Source organism: Gigantopelta aegis, chromosome 4, assembly GCF_016097555.1.
Source record: "Gigantopelta aegis isolate Gae_Host chromosome 4, Gae_host_genome, whole genome shotgun sequence".
NCBI lineage: Eukaryota > Metazoa > Mollusca > Gastropoda > Neomphalida > Peltospiridae > Gigantopelta > Gigantopelta aegis.
In genome coordinates this window covers 74,192,233-74,208,742 of record NC_054702.1, presented here as the reverse complement: position 1 = coordinate 74,208,742, position 16,510 = coordinate 74,192,233, and the positions used below count along the sequence as shown (strand labels likewise).

General features: G+C 39.5%; 1 protein-coding gene across 2 annotated transcripts in view; it reads left to right on the top strand.

The window, feature by feature from the left end:
• Positions 1-2,882: 2,882 nt before the first annotated feature.
• Positions 2,883-16,510, top strand: part of LOC121371079 (gamma-aminobutyric acid type B receptor subunit 1-like) — a 107,656-nt gene continuing 94,028 nt past the window's right edge. For both annotated transcript variants that reach the window (XM_041496711.1, XM_041496712.1), the window contains exon 1: positions 2,883-2,945. The gene's annotated coding sequence lies outside the window, so the exon portion shown is untranslated. The remainder of the gene's footprint in view (positions 2,946-16,510) is intronic.

Genomic DNA, 16,510 nt, shown 5'->3' with positions numbered 1-16,510 from the left:
TAGCGGATAAAATATGATGTTGAGAGTAAAACCAAGCACAAAGCAATGTTGACCATAGGAAAGCAAGTTATCTCAAAAGTTTGATTGGAAAAAGTGACCGTGACGGAAGAGGTTGGTTTACCGCCGTATTCGATTGTTCGGTTTAGGCGTACTGTGAGTTGGCCCATGCATGATCGAGTTCATGATGGAGCCTAACGTGGAGAACATGCCATTATTATTGATCATGCTATGCCACACATATTTGATGCTGCTGGGGATCGAGCGACGATATGTGTGGTCAACATCAGTGGTAAATTAGTGGTGCTGAAGGCCGATAGTTAGTCTCAAACAGTTGAACTGGTAGAGTGTTCAGTACATGTCAGTATGTCGGAAACTAGTCCATGCTTTCTGAGGTTGGATGATCGTGGGGGTGGGATGGGGTGGTGCGAATTTTTATTAGACCTGTCTGATAGCTAGATCGAGGGTTGAGTTGAGCCCCAAGAATTTTATTTCTTATTTTAGTGAGTTCAGCACACAGAGATGTCAAGGCCCGTCAAGGAGCGCATGCGGCAAACATCACATGTTGATGGTCCAGGAGTTATTCTGTATGGGCTATATTTAAACCTCTAATATGTAAGCTATTTTAGACGAAAGTAGAGTTCCTCAATTGGTATGGTAATTAATACAGACGGGATGGAAATGGGACCGGATATATAGCTCGTGAAACAAAGAAGGTCGTCTTTTTTTTTTTACATTTTTACAAAGGAAATGACCTATTATTTGTGTATTTTTGTAAACCTAGGTAAACTTTACACCAAATCATATTACAAATATCATTTTCATATTCTTTGACCCCCCCCCCCCCCCCCCACACACACACACACAAACCCCACAACAACATAGGATTTGACACCGAAAACACATTCCTAGCTGGAACAGCCACCGAGTTATGAATGTTAAATTCTGAAACATACGCCATCTTGAATAATGACCGCCATTTTTTCGCATGCATTTTTGAAACGGTCATCATGCTCATAACACCCCAATTATCATTTCAAGCCATGAGTAGAAATGTTATCTTTCTGTGACCATCTGCTCAAAAACTAAGCTTCTTTTATGGCTGTTTGCAGGAATAGTAGTACAGGAAGACTTTTAAAATGCACACTTAAAAAAGTAGGGGAATTTAAAATGCAAATGTCATTACCAATGATTGGAACAGAGATCAGCTTTCAAAATGACTGCCTAGGAAACAACGTTCATGGCTGTACAACCTAACACAACAGAAAATGTGCACGTGCAACACGCAGTTGCCCCGTACACGTGGGTAAGAAGTCACAAAGCGGTAGATAAATCTGTTTGAGTGATTATTACAGATAATTTTGCCGAAGCTCATGATCAATTCATCTTTGGATGTTATGCATTGTTTGTCTTTATGACGTAAAAAACGCCTTAGGGCTATTGGCATGCTTCAAACTGGTAGAATTCAGCGTGATGTAGCCAATATGTTCAATGTTTCGCTGTCTATGATTTGCAGACTACGGGACAGATACCAGCAGACCCAAAATGTTGATGATCGACCTTGTTCAAGGCGTCCCAGGTTAACCACACGCATCCGTGATCGATTCATCACAATCTAATTAAAATTAGCTCCACTATTACATGTGGATCTAACACCAGCCAGTTGGAGCTCATGTCCACCAATCAAAACCTTACTTGCAGAATCCTGCTAGTGATTTAAAAATAATTTGAAAACATTCCGAATTATCCAAGGGTATACATGTTTCGTGTGAATTACGAATGCCTTAAAACATGTTTTATTTTATAAAATAAATAATTTGTAATGTAAAACTGAAGACTGATTTTTTTTGATTTTTTTTTATATAAATAAATAAATAATTTTTAATGTAAAATTGAAGACTGATAACCCACCCCGTACGTATTGGTATGGTTCGCTGTACTGCGGCCACTAAAATAGACTCGCCCGATATTTTTAGAATTTGTATGCTCCCAAATAACGTTATAAAAGGCGAAGTGTGATTGGTCAATATTTAAATTATTATTTACAGACGAAATGTTACCTGGACATTGGGGACTACGCAGTGTTATTATTTTTAAATCACTAGCAGGATTCTGCAAGTAAGGTTTTGATTGGTGGACATGAGCTCCAACTGGCTGGTGGTAGATCCACATGTAATAGTGGAGCTAATTTTAATTAGATTGGATTCATCAGAACCTTGGTTCTACGAAATTTAGCTCAAACAGCGACTCAAATCGCTATATAGTTACACCAGGCTACTGGGGTCCGAGTAAAGGGTCAGGCGATTAGAAATCGTCTACATGCAGCTCATCTGCATGCTCGGCGAACACGTGTTGTGCCACCGTTAACGAATCGCCACATGGTAAACACGCGCCAATGGTGTACACAGCATAGATCCATATCTTGTTTTAAGGTCGTTTGCATCCATACAATCTGCTGCCAACATGAATTGTTCGATGTCATTTCTTCCCAATCCCTTCATTATTATTATGCATCTTTCCTAGACAGTGATACCTTTTGATACTTTTTAATGGGCTGTTATTTCCTACATTCCCCTACTTTTTTTGAAGATATATAGGTCCCTACTACTTAAGATATTAAAAAAACAGTGCTTGATGAAAACGATTATAATAATAGAAAAAATAAAACTATGAGAATGAGTCTTGGTTGGGTCTATTATTATTATTATTATTATTATTATTATTATTATTTTATTTAAAAAAAAAAAAAAATTATTTTAAGTTATAGTGAATCCTAATAACTGGCATAATAGTGAGTTAAAAAGTTTGGGAAATACAATCGAAAGGTTTTAGAGTCCGGGGTTTAGATCGTCGCCATGTGTGTCAGCTGAAATTGTCTGCTAGGATTTGGCTGCTAGAATCCGTTTGGTCCACGAGGAGGGCAAGAAAGTATCTGAAATAATAAGCTGGTATGTAAAATCTTGTTTTAACCGTAGGCTACTGAAACCTAACCGTGTAATGCAACCTTTAGCTTTATTAATTTTATTGCTTTAAACTTTTTTTCTGAAAGTATAAAGAGACGGTAAATTATGTTGGATATGTTTCAGATATCACGGGCGTAGGAAGATGCCAAAATCTGGGGAGGGGCCTGGCGGGTGGCACACACACATATAGGCCAGTCAATCTACGACTTAACCCACCACAAATTGCAAGATTTTTAAAGTGTCGTTTTTTTTAAAACCTTGGGACCCACCTAAGTAACACAGTAAAATTCTACTCAAAAATAATGAGTGCAACATTGTTTATTTTCAGTTTCTAAATGTATCATTGTAGGTGTACCTTTTTGTAGTAGATTTGACCATATTTATAAAACCCTTAGGCCAAGAGAATGAAAGTTATAGATTTGCGTCCGAACAATTTTAAAAACACATGAGGCTTTATTTCATTTTTCATTATTCATTATTTTTATTGATCTATTATTTCCATAGTAGATTCAAGTCCAAATGAGGTCGACACATCAAGAGTTCAGCAGTTTTCATCAATGTTTGGAATATACTGCTTCCTGCTTGAGGATTCAATGCTCTATACTGGTCTGCACTTCAGAATTTATGACGGAGATGGCAGTTTTGGCGCAAAGGACCGTGTAGACATTTCCACTATTGACGATTTGGAACTTGAAATTGCGTGATGATCATTAAGTGCCTTTTTTGTGCAGATAATGAAAATTTTCAGCGGCACTTTTCACGGCATGCGGGCAGTGGACGCAAATCTATAACTTTCATTCTCATGGCCTTATGGTATTTGGTATTTAAAAAATGGAAACTCATTTGATTTTACATAATTCATAGGTGCTGAATCCAAAAATAAATGTTGCCAACTGATCTTTTGATGGCCGCCAAATACATAAAAAACAAAAATCTAATATCCAGGATTTTATATGGGGTACATTTATAAGAGGCTATTTTTATGTCTTTTGTATCAGATAATTAATATTTGACACATCTCCTGTGATCTGGAAAAACCTAGTAAGTCGAATTTGGGTGAAAATTTTGTTAGACCCATATTTGGACTTACTAAGTTTTACCTCTTCATTTTATCAGGTTAACGATTGTGAAACTCTTCTCTGTTGGCAGTTTTTCCTCTGGAAGAACCTAGTATGTCAACAAGTTTTGAGCATGTCATGTATACTGATCTGAAAAAACCTAGCAAGTCGAATGGACCAATCACGTTTTTTCATACTGGTCATGTGATTACATGGCAATGGCAGCCTCCATTATTAGAGTTCTGTGCTGATATTGCTCACGTTTTCTGCTTATTTACTGATAATAAAATGGCGTCCCGTGGGAAAATGATGCTAGAGTTGGCCTTAAAGAAGGCTGGGTCACAACAAGTCGATCAAACCGTAGCAGTTACAGCCGATCAAAGTGTACAGAAGGACAATTTACCCTTGCGATCCACTCATGCCATTGTTAAGGTAAACATGCCTGCTAGTACATCTAGTACTGGGCCTACACAATGTACATCCACTATAGCAGCAACAAGTAAGCCTAGATCTGAACGCATACCAAGTCTGCCACCGGCCATCCCCAAAAAGACTACTGCCGTGGCTGTCAGCGTCCATGGTAGCATTGGAAGTAAAATGAAGAAGTCTCCTGAAATTTGTATATTTCAGAATTTTGTAGATCTATGCGACAAATCTGGGGCCAAGATCAAGCCAATCATAATGCAATACCATGATTTTTATGAATTTGAGGACGGTCACCGTAATAGAAAATCCAAGAACGTTACGCTACCTCATCTAAACTCGATATCTGTGGCAGAATTCCAGAAAGGTTTGCGCGCAATTTGGTTTAAGCAGGGTTTCGAGGAAGACTACCAGGAAGTCGAGTTTCTGAAACCCAAGTTCAGACTGGACGTTACTCCACCTACCAAGAATCAACCAAGGGGTATTCCTGGAGTGAAACGTCAGAATATTATCAAACTGGCACAGTCATTCCCAGCTGCTAAGAGGAAATTCTGGCAGGACATTCCAGTGAATGATGGAAATGCTCATCTGGTTGAACAGTTTGAGTAATATCTGTCTGAACTAGACAGGGTCCATTGAAAACATGCACTTTCTTACATGTCATGTTAGAATGTATTCTCAGATTCTAAGAACTGTGAAATAATAACAGTTTATTAAAGCCCCTTTAAACATGCAAAGGTTTGCAAGTGAAGAATATGCATAAACAGTTGTAGTTTATACGACCCATGCCATGAAAGAATGTCATTGATATTGTAATCAAACTAGAGTTGCTGTTTGTTCATATTTCTGTTGAATTTGTCCAGGTTTTAAGCAATACAGTGAAGTACTGCCGACATACTAGTTTTTTGTTGATGAAAATATTTGGTTGTACAATTGGTTTGATCAGGTGAAACCTAGTAAGTCGTTATGTAACCAGATTAAACCAGTCAACGTGATAAAAACAAATGTACTGGAAAGACTTCTAATTATGTTCATCTAAAAAGCCCAAATAAAATTTATTTTATTTTCAGTAGCTTAAACCTAAAGCAAAACGGTTTTCCTTTGTTTTCTCAAATTTGCGCTCAACAGACTTACTAGGTTTGTCCAGATCACAGGAGACATCTGTGATGTTTAAATTAAGCAGATTACAATAATTCCAAGATGGCCACCATGTGAGTATTAAATCCAAAAATGTAATATCTGCTTTTAATTGTGGTACATTTATTATATTAGTGATCATTCCTATTTAGTTTATATGTGAAAGAATTCACTCTTAATACTGATATGATGTAATCTGATTACAATAATTTCAAGATGGCCACCATGCATCTATCAAAGCAACAAACCATTACATGTATTACATAAATTGGGGTACATTTATACTATCGTTGGCCATTCGTAAGTTTTTTATGTGAATTAATTGATATAGTTGTTATTCTAATGTCTTAATAATAATATCTTACCACCTCACATGCGTAAGAGATTTAGTGAAGCAAGTGATGATTTTAAGAGTCCCAGTATGGTATTTTTTTTACATCACTATATTACAGTCAGTTACCAATCAATCTTCCATCAAATCATCACTATTTGCACAAATGCCTGTACAATCACTGCATGCCATCATGCAAGGCAAACCAATACTGTAACAACTGCAGCGCTTGTTGGCACAACCCCTTTGCAAGAACACCTCACAAGTTTAAGAAGAGACTGGTGCTGTGGCCAAGTCTGAATGTATGGGGATCATACTCCCATCAGATATTTTCCAACCCCATTCAAGAGGATCCAGTTTGTGTCCTTTCCATTCTTGAACCTGGTGAAACACATGGAGACTGTGGTATTTGGTAGCTGAGGATGTGGGTGGAAGAACACGATGATGGACACAAAGCGTGATGCAGACTATGCTCTAAAGCATTCAGTATAGCAAGCATGGGCAATCGAGGCAGCGTTACGAAGTCTGTTTGCTTGTAGTTTGAATAAATGATCAGGTGTGTACTTTGTTTTGTTTCTCATGCTAGTTTAACATATTTAATGATGTGCGTTAGTATTTTGCAACTCGATAAATTTTGTGACTGGGGTTTACTGGTGAGCGATAATAGGCGAACAGCCATAGTGCTTTTGGGAAATGACGTCACAGATTAGTTCAGAGATGCCCGCGCTCAAGATGCAGACAAGCCGAGCTTGATATGTATACGGTGATGTCCGGTAAACCAGCGCACCTGAGCATTAAAATATTGTTTTTAGAATTAAAACTGGAGGGCAAAGCTGTAAAATTGGTTTGTATGAAATAAGTAGTGCACCATCTGTAATACACTGTTAGTATCTGTGACATCTGTTGTAAAGAAACACATAAATATCGTCACTAAATGTACTTACCCCCTGTATTCAAAATGACTGTGCTAAATTAAGGCTTGAAGAGGTGTATAATTATATGTGCAATGACCGTCTACTTTTTATTACTAGGTAAATTTATTTAAAACCTGTTTTTGTGTCCTTGAAAAATGAATTTAAGTACTTGAAAAAAGTCCTTGAAAGTCCTTGAATTTTATTTTCTCAAACCTGTATGAACCCTGAAGAAATCATCTTGAAGAAATTATGTCGCCAAGTTGAGTTCTCAAACATCTGTGAAATCTGTCTGGAATAAAATCAAGGGAAAAGAATCCAATAATACAGTTTGCCATTTGTCTGTCAATGACATTGCCTATGCTTTGTCAGACAATTTCTCTCCTAACTCTTCTTCTTCTTTCAGTACAGATGTAAAAGCATGTGAGAAATAAAGCTGAAAAGCAACCTATTAACGTTTCATCTGAAAATGCTGAAGTATACAACAGGCACTTCTCATTGGAGGAGTTGCAGGACGCTCTACGTAGAGCCCATGATACTTCAGTAGAACCAGATGAAATACATTATCAGCTCTTAAAACACTTACCTGAACCATCCTTAATGGTATTATTAAATATCTTTAACAAAATCTGGATTTCGGGTGACTTTTCTTCTTATTGGAGAAAAGCCATTGTCATTCCTATTCCTAAGCCTGGTAAGGATCCAAAAAATCCTACCAGTTATCGCCCTATTACTTTGACAAGTTGCATTTGTAAAAACATGGAAAGAATGATCAATCGTAGACTTGTCTGGTATCTTGAGTCCCACAAATTGCTTACTAACGTGCAATGTGGGTTCAGGCCTAGACGTAGCACGGTCGATCATCTTGTTAGATTTGAAACATTTTGTAGGGATGCTTTTATTAATAACCAGCATTGGGTATCGGTCTTTTTTTACCTCGAGAAAGCTTATGATACCACGTGGAAGTATGGGATTTTGAAAGACCTCTATGGCATAGGCCTAAGAGGCCGTATGCCTGACTTTATCTCAAATTTCTTACAGAATAGGTCTTTCAAGGTACAAGAATCGAATATCTACGTTATTCGATTCTCACTCCCAAGAGATGGGTGTGCCTCAAGGTAGCATCCTGTCAGTAACTTTATTTTCCGTGAAAATTAACAGCATCACCCAGTGTTTAAAACCTGGCGTTGATAGCTCGTTATATGTCGACTATTTTCAGATTTGCTACAGGTCATCCAGTATGAGTATCATCGAATGTCAGTTGCAGCTTTGTTTGAATAAACTTCAACAATGGGCAACTGACAATGAATTTCGATTCTCAAAGTCAAAAACCATCTGTATGCATATCTGCCAGAAAAGAGGTCACCATTTAGATCCTCAGCTGTTTCTGGACAAAACTCCGGTTCCAGTTGTGGAGGAGACCAAATTTCTGGAGTTTTTTTTGACAGGAGGCTATCTTTTGTTCCTCATTTACAGTATGTGAAAAAGAAGGGCTTAAAGGCCCTCAGTATCTTAAAGGTTACTGGCAAGACTGAATGGGGAGCAGATTGAAAGGTTATGCTTCAACTTTACAGATTTTTAGTTTGGTCTAAACTTGATTATGGGTGCATTGTGTATGGGTCAGCACGTAAGTCTTACTTGCAAAAAGAAAGAAAGAAATGTTTTATTTAATGACACACTCAACACATTTTTTTTATTTACGGTTATATGGCGTCAGACATATGGTTACGGACCACACGGATTTTGAGAGGAAACCCGCTGTCGCCACTACATGGGCTACTCTTTCCGATTAGCAGCAAGGGATCTTTTTATTTGCGCTTCCCACAGGCAGGATAGCACAAACCATGGCCTTTGTTGAACCAGTTATGGATCACTGGTCGGTGCAAGTGGTTTACACCTACCCATTGAGCCTTGCAGAGCACTCGCTCAGGGTTTGGAGTCTGTATCTGGATTAAAAAATCCCATGCCTCGACTGGGATCCGAACCCAGTACCTACCAGCCTGTAGACCGATGGCCTAACAAGACGCCACCGAGGCCGGTCTCTTACTTGCAAATGCTAGATCCTATACACAACCAGGGACTTGGCTAGGATTTGTCTTGGTGCTTTCAAAACATCTGTGGAGAGCTTGTATGTCGATGCACACGAACCTAGTTTGGGTGCTAGACGTGCAAAGCTTTCTCTGCAGTATGCTACAAAGATAAAATCAGTGCCAAAACATCCTGCACATAATGCAGTGTTTTGATAATAAATATATGAAGTTTCCAACATTGATTTAACAGACATTTTGGAAACGCCTTCATATTTTATTTTGCCACCTTGGTGTATCAAACCACCAAAAATTGTATTCGATCTTGTGCATCTAAAAAAGGTCGCAGTTAGATGCAGTTATTTATAAACAACATTTCATGGAAATCCAAGAGAAGTACTGTGATTACATTCCTGTTTACACAGACAGATCACGGGATGGGAATTCTGTGGCTTGTGCTACAGTTTTTTCATCAGACGCAATAATTTCCATGAGATTGCCCGATTCAGCATCAATCTTTACTGCTGAAACCTAGGCAATCATTAAAACTCTGGAACAGATTAAGAATTCATATGCATCCAAATATATAATTTTTACAGACTCACTTTCATGTCTCCAATTAAGCTCTACAGTACATGAAATTGGAGCACCTGCTAGTTGGGATGGTGATATGAAAGTGTGTCTCTTTAACAATTGCCAATAAAGATGTTATATTTTGTTGGGTAGCCCTACCCATGCAGCCATGTTGGCATTAAGGGTAACGAAAAGGCAGATGTTGCTGCCAAGTCCCGTGTCCATGTTGGTGTCCCCTACAGTGACTTTAAATTTCAGATTAACCTATATATCTTTTCAACTTGGCAAGATGATTGGGTCGGTGCGGTAGCGAACAAGCTTCATGCTGTCAAGCCAGTCCTGGGAGAGTGGCAGTCATCCTACAGGCGGTGCAGGAAGGATGAAGTAGTCTTGTGCCGTGCCTGCATTGGCCATACATATTTGACGCATTCATTTATTTTAAAGAAGGACCCTCCTCAATTTGAACATTGTCAGTGTACACTGACTGTGCTCCACATTTTGGTAGAGTGCGATCATCTCAAGCCGAAGAGAAATGATATATTTGGCAACAGAAATGTTTTGAAATCTTTTAAATTCTATCCAATGTTAATTGTAAAGTTTTTAAAACACTTTGACTTCTATACAAAGTTTTAAGATATACTTAACTTGATTTCATATATTGTATTATACTCCCCCCCCCCCCCCCCCCCAGCTCCTTACACTGTGGTTTTACATATAAATCTATATCAATAATATTTTCATATACTTACCATTTGTTACACCCAATAGCTGATGTGTATTTTTGTGCTGGGGTGTCGTTCAACATTTATTCATTCATTCATTCATTCCAAAAAGTGATTTTTTTTTAAAAAGATTTTCTGATGAACGATTACAGCTTTTGCATCAACGATCCGTCATTTATGTTGATATTGGTTTTGCATAACTGACAGAGAAATGACAAAATCGTTCGTGTTACATTTTATGCCCTGCATACTAGTACAATCAGTTGATACACTAGTAGGCTACTTGATATTGGTAATCTGTACAGAAATGATGTAATGGCAGGACACACGTACGGTTCACGTCGGTGTTTTAAATGTACTAATCAAAGACCCAGAACAACTCCACATTCGTGTTTCCTAGAGTGCCCAAACTTTTTTCGATAAATTGTATTTGGGTACAAAGTATGTCAGCTTACAGAAACAAGAGCCTACTTTTGTAATGGAAACATCTTCATTTGACGGATTTAAGTCCTGTATTAAATAAATGGAAACTTCTCTATATATATCTATACAGGTAGTTTATTGCATTGAGTATTACAAAACACTTAAATAGCAAAACATCTCAATAATTCAGTGACTTCTGCAGTTTTGTAATGACAGGTTGCAACGTCGAAGCCTTTTGTCTTACTGTAAGTTAAACAAATTTAACATATACTCTTCAAAAGAAGAAACGCAAAACCACATTGTCGTAACATTTGGAGAATTGATTTAATTATTGAATGGTGAGTCCGATAATTACCAAATGTTGCAGGATTGTTCACAATTCACTCTAGTCCATTGTGAGTAAGTGATAGGACACACCACCAAGGTCAAGGTCATCTGGAGTCAATACCGGGTGTGGCCTCCGCGTGTGTTGACAACTGCCTGGCACCGCCTGCCCATTGAAGCAACCAGAGTACGGATGACGTCCCGGGGGATGGTGGCCCACTCGGCCTGCAAGGCTGCTGCCAGCTCGTGCAGGGTCTGGGGCTGTGGTTGTCGCTGTCGGAGGCGTCGGTCCAACTCGTCCCATAGATGCTCAATTGGGTTCAAATCCGGTGATATCGATGGCCAAGGAAGGACATTAATGTTGTTGTTCTGTAGGAAAGCCGTTGTGAGACGTGCTGTGTGAGGCCTGGCGTTGTCATGTTGGAACACTGCGTTGGCGTTGGCCATAACTGGAACGATGTGTGGCCGGAGGATCTGGTCAATGTAGCCCTGTGCATTCAGGTTGCCCTGCACGTGGACCAGGTCAGTTCTGCCAGTGTGTGAGATGGCTGCCCACACCATGACACTACCCCCGCCGAATCTGTCCACTTCCTGCACGCAGTTTGCCGCATAACGTTCACAACGACGCCTATACACGCGACATCTTCCATCATGACGTCGGAGCAGAAATCGGGACTCGTCACTGAACCACACCTGTCTCCATCGCAGTTGAGGCCATTGTCGATGAATCTGGCACCACTGCAGTCGGAGTCGACGGTGTTGTGGTGTTAAGATGACACCTCGAACTGGACGTCTGGCACGAATTCCTACCTCACGTAGGCGGTTCCGTACGGTCTGGTCGGATATCCTGCGCAAACCTGGTATTGCTGCGGCTGTGGAGGTGGCAGTAGTCAATCGTTCCCGAAGGTGGCGTACCCGGATGTAGCGGTCCTGCCCGGGGGTAGTGACCCGTGGTCGACCGGATCTAGGGAGGTCACGTGTTGATCCATGTTGCTGGGAACGGTCCCACAGTCTGGAGATGGTGCTTGGGGACACATGGAATGCCCTCAACGGCCGTTCTGGATTCGCCTGCGTCTAGTCGGCCGATGGCATTGTTTCTCTGCGGTTCACTGAGACGTGGCATGTCCTGGATTGTCAACTGTCGGCCAGATACAGAGGCCAGGCAAGCGAACACCCTGCACTTTTATACTGTCGGTGTTCATGTTGCACGTGCAGACAACGCACGTGCAGTGGTGACATGGTTTGCACGTGGCTGCGTTTTTGCGAATATTCACATTTTGAAACTTTATTTTACAGTAGCTGCGTTTTATCGAATGTAACCGTGGGAATGTGTTTGGGACATGCAATGACCTTATATTCACAAAGCATGAACCGGTAGGAAACATAAAATCGGAGTTATAACCCATTTGTACCCTTTTGCGTTTCTTTTTTTGAAGAGTATACATTATGTGTTCACGAAAGCAATCTTCCTTAACAAAAATAAATAATAAATAAAGGAATATTAGCATTAACAAAAGTTCATAAGCAGCGAACTTAGATTGAGAAACAATATCTTGTGTAGAATATAATGACTTAATATTGTAAGTTAATATTTAGTTAAAATCATGAGAATCTTGTGAGCTAGTATTATTGTAAAAATTAGCTTCTAAAGGCTGGTACCGGCCTCGGTGGCGTTGTGGTTAGGCCATCGGTCTACAGGCTGGTAGGTACTGGGTTCGGATCCCAGTCGAGGCATGGGATTTTTAATCCAGATACCGACTCCAAACCCTGAGTGAGTGCTCCGCAAGGCTCAATGGGTAGGTGTAAACCACTTGCACTGACCAGTGATCCATAACTGGTTCAACAAAGGCCATGGTTTGTGCTATCCTGCCTGTGGGAAATGCAAATAAAAGATCCCTTGCTGCTAATCGGAAAGTGTAGCCCTCTCAAAAATATGTGGTCCTTAACCATATATGTCTGAAGCCATATAACCGTAAATAAAATGTGTTGAGTGCACCGTTAAATAAAACATTCTTTCTTTTTTCTTTTAATTATTACGGATTGATATATTTACATTTTATTTTTCTTAAACTTATAATTTTATTTCCTCCTGCATGTGTTTCTAAAGATGCATTCAGATGTGTGTGCAGGGTGCATTTCGGGAGTCGAAAACCATGCCTGTTTAAGCAAATTTTAATTTTTGTCAAAACATTTTTCGAGGAAACATACATGTAACTCTACTCCCCTATAAACTTCACTCGCTACAGTGTAGACACCACCCTGCTAATATTCCTGTACATGCGCCTGACAGTTTCGGAAACTTGAACACCATTTTGACACCCCAATGGCTCGTCCATAAAATGATCAATACATACATAAAAATAAATTGTTTTATACTTGAATCCTTCAAAATATGACTAAAAACAATTGATAATAACATTTATTTAACAATGGTGATAATAAATCCACCTTTTTATGTCACTAATTAATAGATTTCATAAAAGTGGCTGCTGATCACTATTAATTTACATTATAAATAAGGTTTATTTACAGCGTACAGTACAGCCTCGTTTTGATCTCTCTCAACAGGAGTCGCTGCAGACTGTCAACTTGTGTATTTAAGGTTCTAATAGACCAAATCAATTCCTTTTGCCGATAATGTTAACGTTTACTAATAAAACTGATATAAGCAGCGTTTCAACACACCCAGGAAGTACAGCAATAAAAAGTGTGGCACCTCACATTTAATCTACCTGCAAGAAAATGGGGGGGGGGGGGGGGGGGGTCTAGGGGGGCACATACATGTACCATTAATGTTTTTATTAGCAACCGTCATTTTTGCTGAAAATTGCAGTTCCCTGCATTGGTTTCTACCTCTGGCATCTACTGCATAATTACCCAAACAAAAATGCATGCTTGCAGCTAGGTTGTTGCAAGGTAGTTACAAGGTTGTTACAAGGTAGTACAAGCAATGCAAGCTATTTGCAAGCTAACATTTAGCTTGCGTAAAGTAGTCAGTAATTCTGCAAGCTTGCCGCATGCATGTTTTCATTTGTGAAAGCATGCGCAAGCTTGCTGCATGCATATCTTCAACTGTGCAAGCTTCCCGCAAGCATGTTTTCATTTTGCAAGCTTGCTGCATGCATATCTTCAAATGTGCAAGCTTCCTGCAAGCATGTTTTCATTTTGCAAGCTTGCTGCATGCATATCTTCAACTGTGCAAGCTTCCTGCAAGCATGTTTTCATTTTTGCAAACTTGCTGCATGTGTATCTTCAACTGTGAAAGCATCTCTACACTTGTGGAGAAAAAGCCAAGTCCAAATCATTTTCATGGTTATTTTTTTTTAAATTCATAACTTCTCATATGATTTATCAAATTCAGTGGGAACAGTGGCTAAACAACCAAACATACATGTAACAGATTTAGATAGTATTTACAATAATAATTAAAACAAAATACATACAAATGATAATGCAATATGGTTAAAACAGAATCATCTTGTATATAATGACTGGATTTTCAATTGGCCCCCAAAATAATAACATGCATGGCCATGAGAGGATGACATGGGCCATGTTTGGTTGAAATTAGCCTGGTGGAATTTGAGATGTTGAAAATGTCTGAGCCAATCAGAAGCCAGGGTGGCCATCTTGGATTTTGAATCGGTCCCAAAAATAGCAATACTTTGTCAGGTCCATGAGAGGATCGTTTCAACCAAGTTTGGTTGAAACCGGGATGGTGGACCTTGAAAAGAAGTTTTAAAAATGTCTCAGTCAATCGTAGGCCAGGCCAGCCATCTTGGATTTTGAATTGGCCTGAAAAATAACAATACTTGGTCAAGGCTATAGATTAGGTTTGGTTAAAATCTGCTCATATGTGGACCATGCATGAGAAGTCAAAACCAACCAGTCAATCAAAGGCCAGATCGGCCATCTTGAATTTTGAAACTGCCCAAAAAATAACAACTCTTTTTAAGTGCCATGAGAGGATCACTTGGACCGAATTTGATTGAAACCTGGCTGGTGGAACTTAAGAACTAAAAGTTCTCAGTTAATCAGAGACCTGGGAGGCCATCTTGGATTTTGAAACAGCCAAAAATAACACTTGGTAAGTCATGAGAGAATCATTTGGACTAAGTTTAATTGAAACCTGCCTGGTGGACCTTGAGAAGAAGCAAAAAATGTCTCTGTCAATCAGAGGCCAGCTAGGGCAACTATCTTGATTTTAAATCTGCCCGAAAAATAACAAACTTGGTCAGGGCTATGAGAGGATCATTAGGATATACATATGGTTGAAATTTGCATGGTAGAACTTGAGGAAAAGTAAAAAATGTCTCAGTTATTCAGAGGCCAGGGTGGCCATCTTGGAATTTTTATTGGCCTGAAAAATAACAACACTTGGTCAGGTCTATAAGAAGATCATTTGGACCAAGTTTGGTTGAATCCTGCTTGGTGGAACAGGAGAAAAAAGAAAACAAGAAGAAACAAACAAATGACTTTACACCACAGTGTGGATCTCCAAGTAGTGGAGGAAAATAACCAAAAACAAGAAGAAGAAGAAGAATATAGGACCAGGAGCTTTTTAGCATATTAGTTTAGTCAAGACTATCCCACATACATAGAACATGTCTATCATACAGGTAAACTAATTTTGTAGCCTAAGTATCTGACAACATGTAGCACCTATTTTTTTGTTTTAACTGTTCATGTTTTTCACTTTAAAACCATTGTTTGTTTTTTTAAAGAATTATACAAGATGCAAGATGGCTGCCACTGATGATGGCGCAAGCTTGTGGGAAGCTCATCGCAAGCGTGCAGGTAGCTCGTCGCAAGCTTGCAAGAAGTTTGTCACAAGCGTGCGAGAAGCTCGTCGCAAGCGTGCGGGAAGCTCATCGCAAGCTTGCAGGAAGCTCGTAGCAAGGTTGTAAAAAGGTTCCAAATACTAGCTTAAACTGAACAAGCTTGCGGGAAGCTCATCGCAAGCTTGCGGGAAGCTCGTCGCAAGCGTGCGGGAAGCTCGTCGCAAGCTTGCGGGTAGCTCATCGCAACCTAGCGGGAAGCTTGTCGCAAGCATGCGAGTAGCTCATCGCAAGCTTGCAGGAAGCTTGTCGCAAAGTTGTAAAAAGGTTCCAAATACTAGCTTAAACTGAACAAGCTTGCGGGAAGCTCGTCGCAAGCGTGCGGTAAGCTTGTCGCAAGCTTGCGGGAAGCTCGTCGCAAGCGTGTGTGAAGCTTGCAAGATGCTAGTTGCAAGCATGCAAGAAACTGGTCGGAAGCTTGCTGCAAGCATGCAACAAGCTGGTTGCATGCATGGTTGTAAAAAGGTTCCAAATACTAGCTCGAAACGCGGTAGTTACTACCGTGTAAAATATGCTTGTACAACCTTGTCGCAAGGTAGTTACCAGTTACCAGCTATTTATTAAGCTTGCAATTTTTGTTTGGGAACAACTGTATAACAAATAAAAGTAGTTATTTATTGTCAGTGGATAATAGTATTTGCACAAACAGGCCGGGCTTCTAGAATTTTTATAAAATCCATTAGCCATGGGATCAGCGATTTAAACAAATTTACTAGCCATGATTAAAAATTCACTAGCCCTATAGTTTACTTTAAGTTAATATAATTTTATTAAATAATAGTA